The following is a 7885-nucleotide window of genomic DNA, read 5'->3' on the forward strand; positions in this document are numbered from 1 at the left end:
AGACGTTAGGAAGTATGATTCAAAGGTCATAACAAGATATATGAAAGAAGGTGATATCGTCCTCAAAATTCTGATGCGTCCGGTAAAAGGAAGAAAGTTAGGCCTTAATCATAGGGGCCATATTAAATAAGGGAAAAGTTCAATGCACGAGCATACAAGTTCGAAACTTTAAAGGGTGAGGAATGTCCAAAAACTTGAAACTCATGAAATTTTCGCTTCTATTTCAGTTATCTCTAATAGTTTCATAAATATAAATTGTAACAAGGGACGTGAATATTCCCTTTAACATTTTCATTATTAATGTTTAATATAGTGGGACATGCACCCTTTTATCCTTCAAGGAAAAGATTTTGGGTCATGTTAACTGGTGCCCCCGGGGCACTGGTTAAGGAAGCTAAAAGTGGAAATTTTAAGTTAAAAAGAACACTTTTTAAGCTTTTAATGCAATGACAGCACAACTTTCAATACAAGATACTACTATATTTAACTCCTTAACCAGTGCCCCGGGGGCACTGGTTAACATTTCCCAAAGATTTTTTAACGAGTCTTCGAGTGTGTTTGGCCCTACTTTTTTGAGGTTTAAAAGTTACTTTGAGAATAAAGTTGAAAATTTAAACTTTAAAGTTGAAGTTGAAGTTGTTTAGTATTTGTTGTTTTTTTTAACTTAATTGCGATTCCGTGGAATATTCAACTTTGCTAAATTTTGAGTTTTACGTAAAGGAATTTCTTTAGTAGTTTTAATTACAATATATTTTAAAAAGTAATAAATTATTAAGAGCAACTAATATTTTAATTGGTACTAAAAAAACATTCAGAAATAAATCTAAATGCATAAAATTATAATGTTAAAATTATTTTAACCAACTCATTTTATCAGTAGTGAGTGATTTATTTTTCTATTCCTACTGATTTTTTTTTTCTTATCAATCACCTTAAATTAGACAACCCCTGTCAGTCTATCAATATTTTTTTTTTTTTGAAAGGTCTATCAATGTTGTTTGATCATGATAAATATATATGTAAGTAAAATGCAACATATGTATTAATAAACAAAATGATAATATTGCTTTTAATCTTTCAAAAAAAAAAGATAATATTGCTTTTTAATAAAACGCAATGTCCTTTCAAAAAAAATAAAACGCAATGAATATGTAGCTTCATCCTTCAGACCAAAAAATATGTATCCAGCAACTCAAATAAATAAAAAATCCAATAAAACGAAACGCAAGCATATGTGAGATTTGTGCAAGTAAATAATAAAATAAAAAATGGCACATATGAGATTCGAAGGCTGGACTGCCGAGAATTAGTTCTCAAAAGTTGTCCAAAAGTTCATTTTAACAACTTATTTTGAATGTCACTTCTATTTGATTTCCTTCCTTATAAAAAAATTACTTTTTTAATTAAGAACTTTATCAAAATTGTTTTTTGCCCCAATTCTCCTTAGAAGTAGAAGAGAAGTGGAAAATAAGTAGGGGCAAACACACCCTTCCATTTACTATATCCATCCGTTGTTGTTGTTTGTCTACAATATTCTCAAGATGGCTATTTGGAGAACTAAAAGGAGGGATTTAGCACGGACTCTCCGAGTCCAACTCTCTTAAAAGGGAGTGGTTTTCACTAAAACTATCCAAAATATAGGAACATAGTATTTAGACTCCATTAGGAATCAAGTACATACTTGTCACATCCAATAATCTTGAAAAGGAGTGCTCGTCCAAAAAGGGACCGAACAATTAGACTCTTCCCAAGAGGGATCAACAACAGATTCCTCGTGTCCAATTCCTATGAAGGGGAATGGTTGGCTTTTAAACTCGGCCAAAAAAAGGGATGGCGTTTAAACTCGGCCAAAAAAAGGGATAGAGTTGTGAAAGTCTCCATAAGAGGGATTGAGAATAAATTTTTTGCGTCCAATTCGAGATCGAGCATGAATTCACAAACAAACAATACGCTTTGGAGATGGGGAGAAAGAATATGTACTCTTTTCCTAGCAACTAGAGTATCCTAAGGGTGTGTTTGGGAAGAGGGTTTAAGAGGGGAAGGGAGGGGAGGACTCACTTTTATTTTTTAAATTACGAACAATGTAAAATGTCTTTTTAAGATAAATTAAGTGTTTTTGAAGTATTATATGATCATTTATCATGTTGTTAATTCAATTTTTTAAAAATCATTTTATAATGTCTTTAAATTAAAAAAGAAATGTAAGCCCTCCCCTCCCTTCCCCTCCTAAACCCTCTTCCCAAACACACCCTAAGATAAAATTACCAAAAATAAGAAGAAAATTAAATGAAAACCAAAATCTGAATTCTATCGAATATGAATCTTTTAAGAATTTAAGTAGTCAGTGACAGTGTCACATGATCAAACAATGCATTTCTCTATTATCAAACTATAAATTTAAGACCAAACTAACATGCTTTGAAAGTAACCAACCTAGTTACGCTTAAATAAGCTATCCAGAAAAGAAATCATCATGAGGGGGTTGGTAGCTCCTTCATGAATGTTTAAACGCTGGAATGTTGACACCTATATGGAGTGCTTTGAGGGCAATGAACCAGTGAGGTTTTCTTATATGTAAAAGGTATCATCTTAAGCATTTCATCCTTAATTCATGTTTGGGGGGCTCTTTACTAGTATGTCTCTCAAATATCTACTCGACATGTACGAAATAATACATATAAGACCATCACTTAGTGGTAGGACCCATTAACCGATCAAGACCAAGTAATGCATGACTAGCTCAACTTATATAATAGATAAAGATGTGCGAAGGGAGAGTGAATCAAATAAGTTACAAGAAGGAGCATGTTTACGATGAATTGATGGCCACAAATAAGTCTTCAGTAAATGGAACGTCGGAACCATCACTCTATATATAGGAGCACTCACAGAAACCCTAGGTGATATCTACTTTTCCCCCAAAAGAACAAAAATACTCAGACCTTGACTCTGACTCGGACTCATTGTTGGCAAGGTACCTTCCAACATTTTTAACAAGAACAACATGCAATTATATTGTGCTACAATTTCACCAATATTCCAAATTTTGTGAGTACATAAATATTAAATATAAATATAATATCAGTACTTCTATCAAATATTATATTGTGTTATGAGCATACTTGTGGTTAAATATAATTACTCTTGTAATAGGCTACGCTTATATGTAATGATCATTTCATTGGTGGACTTATGTGGACATTGTACGACCTTTATGAAATTGAAAAATCATTGGTAGAATATTTATAGGTTTAATTGTTGGAATATACCTCTTTTGAACATTAACTATGAAGTATAAACGAGAATGGTGCAGAGAGAAAAATCGTGCAGATTAGAGAACAAAATTTCCCATAAAAGAAGAGCTTGCGCAGAATACATAGTTTTCTTAGAGAAGCAACACACATAAAGGAAGAATCACACTTGGGGCAAGAAATAATAAGAAATGGAAAGAAAGTGTTTCTTAACCATTGCATAGCACACATAGTTTCAAAAGCATTTTTTTTTTTCAAATGAGGTTTTAGAAGAAATTCACATATATTTCATGTAGAAAGAAATCTGCAATTGTAAAGAAAAATTGTAGTAGTAAATTGAAAAGGCTTGAAAGAAAATAAATGAATCAAATGTTATTTTTTAAAAAAAAGAATAGACAAAGTCACATTTATACAGTGGTGGAATTGGGAATCAAACTTTAGGGAACCATGATCAAAACTTCAATATTTATAGGTTTAATTGTTGGAATAGCCCTCGTATATACGTGAAGACTTGAAATAGTTCTTAGGGTTAATTAAGTTTTTAGTCCCCATAAATATTCACAGTTTTGTTTTTAGTCCTTACAAAAATAAAATCACACTTTTTAGTCCCTGTGACATTTTTCTTAAGCACTTTAGGGACCAAAAATGTTGATGAAATTTTTTGACAGAGACTAAAATGCTGATAGAAAAATTTTATAGGGACTAAATATGCTGATGGAAAATTTTATAGGGACTAAAAAGTGCGATTTTATTTTGTAGGGACTAAAAACAAAATTTTGAATATTTATAGGAACTATTTACTTAATTAACCCTACTTCTTATAAAAAAATAAAACACAGATTCTTCCCTTTTTGTTTCTCCAGAAGCCCAGTTACACATAAGACGCTAACGTGACAGAGAATCTCTCCACTTGATTTTTTTTTTTCTGACATGACATTGTTTTGCCTCAAAAAAATTTCCTCACTACTTTTTTTTGCCTATTTGTCTGTGTGTTTTCTAACATTAATTGAGGGGCTGGAATCAAGAATATATTTTTCGTAGACATAAAGTCTAGCTAGAAAAGTAATCTAAAGGTAGAATTTTTTCATGATTTTTTGCATGCATATTTAGGACATTACAATAGGGCCTCACATATAAAATTAGAATTTTTTGACAAAGGAAGGATTGCTTATGATTGTCTATATAAAACCATGTTGTATATATATATATATGTATATATATATATATATATATATATATATATATATATATATGTATGTATATCATGGATGACACGATGAAGTTAATTTTCACATCAAATCGTACCTATCAATTGTAATTGATCTAATGCCCCAAATTTACGTATTTAATTTGGTTGCATGCTCATAAACTCTCATACTCCCTCCGATCCTATTTACAAGAGAAAATTGACTTTTTAGATGCATTGAATAATGTATGTATCCAGTCAAGAACCTAAACCAAATACATAAATTATTTAATGTATCTAAAAAGTAAATTGTCTCTTGTAAATAGGACGGGAGGGAATAATATCAAAGAATATGATGCTACTACTTTTTTATTTTGAACTATGATGCTACTACTTTTATTCAACCTCATTTTCCTTATTTTCCCAAATTTCCTAACCTACCTCTCTCTCTCTCTACCATTTTCATTTTATTCCGACAGTACACTAGCTAAACATTGAAAAATAATAAGACGTTTTTAAGTTTGTAAAATAACTTGAAAGATCATAGAATCATAAATGCAACTATAAGGTAAATTATTAAAGTAACAATAGTATACGTACAAATAAAATTATACGCTTATTCGTAACATATTATTATTATTCCACCTAATTAATACTCTAACACACACTCACAATTCAAAACAATGCACATCGGTTTAAAAGGACGAAAACAATCTATATTTAGACAATCAACGTCAATTTTGCAGGGGAATTGATCTGCAATGTAAAATAAGAACAAATGATTAATTGTTACTAATAGATGATCAAATAATGTGTAAGTGATTTAAAATAAAATTTAAAAATGGTGCGAAGAAACGACTTACTGCCATCGGTTATAGCAAGAAACAAAGAAAGGAAGATTATCAAAGCATAAATAAATTTGAGAGTTTGCATCGTATTTTTACGTCTTTGCATGTGATAAATTGAAAATTGCTTGATCACTTTATAAGTAAAAATTATATAGCTTTTTTTAACTATAATTAAATAGATCTTAGCACTTTGAGTTGAAAAAAACCAACTATAAAATTGTAGTTTTTGTTAAATGTCTCAAAGATACATCAATATGTCATATTTACCTCCTAAGCTCTATGATTCGATCATTAAACCTTAGCAAAGGTATTGACATAAAAATCTTGTCGATCATCAAAGTTTATTATTTTTTTATCATGATTTTCTTATAATTTTTTTTTCTCTTTTAGCTTTTCATGATAGACAAGGGAAACACCCCAAAATAGAAATAGTTGTGATGAGTTATGAAAAAAAAATTAGTTGTAAAAATAGTGCATTAAAGAGGCAGCAACTCATTTAATTTTTTTTATAAATTGAGATGACCAAAATATAATTGTTTTTTTTTAATTATAGTATCAAAATTTATACACATCAAACTTCTCTCAACAAGGGAGGAAAAGGGAAAATTTATGCAAAAAAAAGTGGTGTTAACTTTGATGAACACAAGCTGGTTTAAGAACAAAGACCTTAATTGTTTTGATGATAAAAGATAATATAAGTGAATATTTTATCCCTTTATGTTTGTTAAATATGCAGACAATATGTGTTATGTTGCAAAGTGATAATTTGTTCTCTTCTCGAGGAAGACAAACTTGCACTCTTGGTATTGCAGGTAGTAAGCAGTACCTAAATCCTTTTTTTTTCTTCTTCAAAGTAACACATCTTTTGATTATGTGCCTCTAATTAAACAACATTATAGATCTGGGATTTGAATGAGTCTCGTTGAATTTAATTACACCCTCGAAAAGGACCAATACAACGGCGTATTAATTTTTGGAGAAATTATACGAGAGTATTTTGGTGCAAAATCAAATTTAGGAAAATCAGTTTTGAATCTCGCAAGACCATACATGTGACAAATGTAACATTCTATATTGTAAAACCTATTGATGTTAGGGTTCTATAGTAGAATAACAAAAAGAAACTAGGTATGAAACGCATGTGTTGCACGAGTTTGATTATAACATGTGTTAAGAATATTTAAGTTAATTAGTAATAAGTTTTCTGAATATTTAATATACTAATCGTGTAAAATATGGTTTTTATTCATTTTAGAAAAGAAAAATCAGTCCCTCAAAAAAAAGAAAAAAGAAAAATCAGTTTATATAAAAATACATGTAAATGTTATCATGTAGGAGAATTTATATGGATTTAGATTGTAACTGTAACATCCCAGACTGCTTTTATGATTGCCGACTGACCCCACAAACCAACACGAGTCTTTTCAACGTGTTTTGTCCTCACTTGCACGCTTACCAGGAAACTTCCTGGTAGGTCACCCATCCCAAAATAGCTCCAAGTCAAGCACGCTTAACTGTGGAGTTCTTATGGAATGAGCTACCGAAAAGAAGATGCATCTTGTTGATAAAGGTAGTACCAAACAATTCTTATAATCCTCCCTTCGACCATGTAGTCCCAAACCTACACAGCCTCAGGATCCTTCTCATTCCGATGTGATTCGGTTCCTCTATAAGTTGTCGGGACCCGCTCATTGTCGTGCCTTGTGAACCAGTGACCACTCTCCGCCCTCGTCGGCCTTGGGTGTTAGAGTAACGCCTATACTAAAGTTATCTACAATATTTAGAATAAGTGTTAAACTTAATACTTGATACATTAATTTATAGCATAAGCAATTTTGTCCGAATGAATTAGATCAAATTCATAATCTCGTATATCTGACAAATAAGTACATTTTAATAAATATATACATAATAAATGAATCCTCGTCTGAACAATGTATACTAACTAACTAGTATACAAATCCAAAATGACGTTTGTTAAGACTGATACGAGACATGAATGTGTATATCATCTAGCTTCTTCTGCTTATCCTCATCATAAGCAACCTGCTTATCTGAAATAAAATAAAAGGATTTGGATGAGACATAAGGTCTCAGTGAGTTCCATATATCCTAGGCTTGATAGTGATATGGGGAAACCTAGGATCACTAACTTGTAATCTTCATAAGTTTCATGTTCTATCATTTCATCATATTCAATTAATTATTAAATTTAATCTGAGTTGATTTTATAAAATGGTCGGGTGGAGTAGTCCCAGAAAATACCACTGAATATCCAGCGAAAATTACTATCACATCAGGATAACGCATGAACTCCTCTCGTCATCGTGTAGATTTCCTTTTCGGGGAAATCTCATCCAGCTTAATCTGGATCCTGCGAGCGGCACGACTTATCTGATTATATATCTAAATATAATTTTTGTCTTAGTCTGATTTCATATGCATAATAATTGATGGTGATTTTAGTGAAATTAGCAAGTGCACCAAATCGTACCAAATAATAAAGTAGTAAGTTAATCGTCTTCACAAGGCTTGTCGTTCAACTCGGTAATTAGTGGAACTTAAAAGAAAATAAAAGAAGAGATTGAGTGGTTGCAGGA

General features: G+C 31.1%; 1 long non-coding RNA gene across 1 annotated transcript; it reads right to left on the minus strand.

Moving 5' to 3' along the window:
* Positions 1-4989: 4989 nt before the first annotated feature.
* Positions 4990-5560, minus strand: LOC146938230 (uncharacterized). The gene is made up of 2 exons (XR_015031198.1): positions 5301-5560; positions 4990-5193 (listed from the first exon to the last, which is right to left on the minus strand). It is a non-coding gene; the product is annotated as an uncharacterized LOC146938230 (long non-coding RNA).
* Between the last annotated feature and the right edge of the window lie 2325 nt (positions 5561-7885).

Source organism: Medicago sativa, chromosome 3, assembly GCF_051527215.1.
Source record: "Medicago sativa cultivar Bolivia chromosome 3, Bolivia_mono, whole genome shotgun sequence".
Taxonomy (NCBI): Eukaryota; Viridiplantae; Streptophyta; class Magnoliopsida; order Fabales; family Fabaceae; genus Medicago; species Medicago sativa.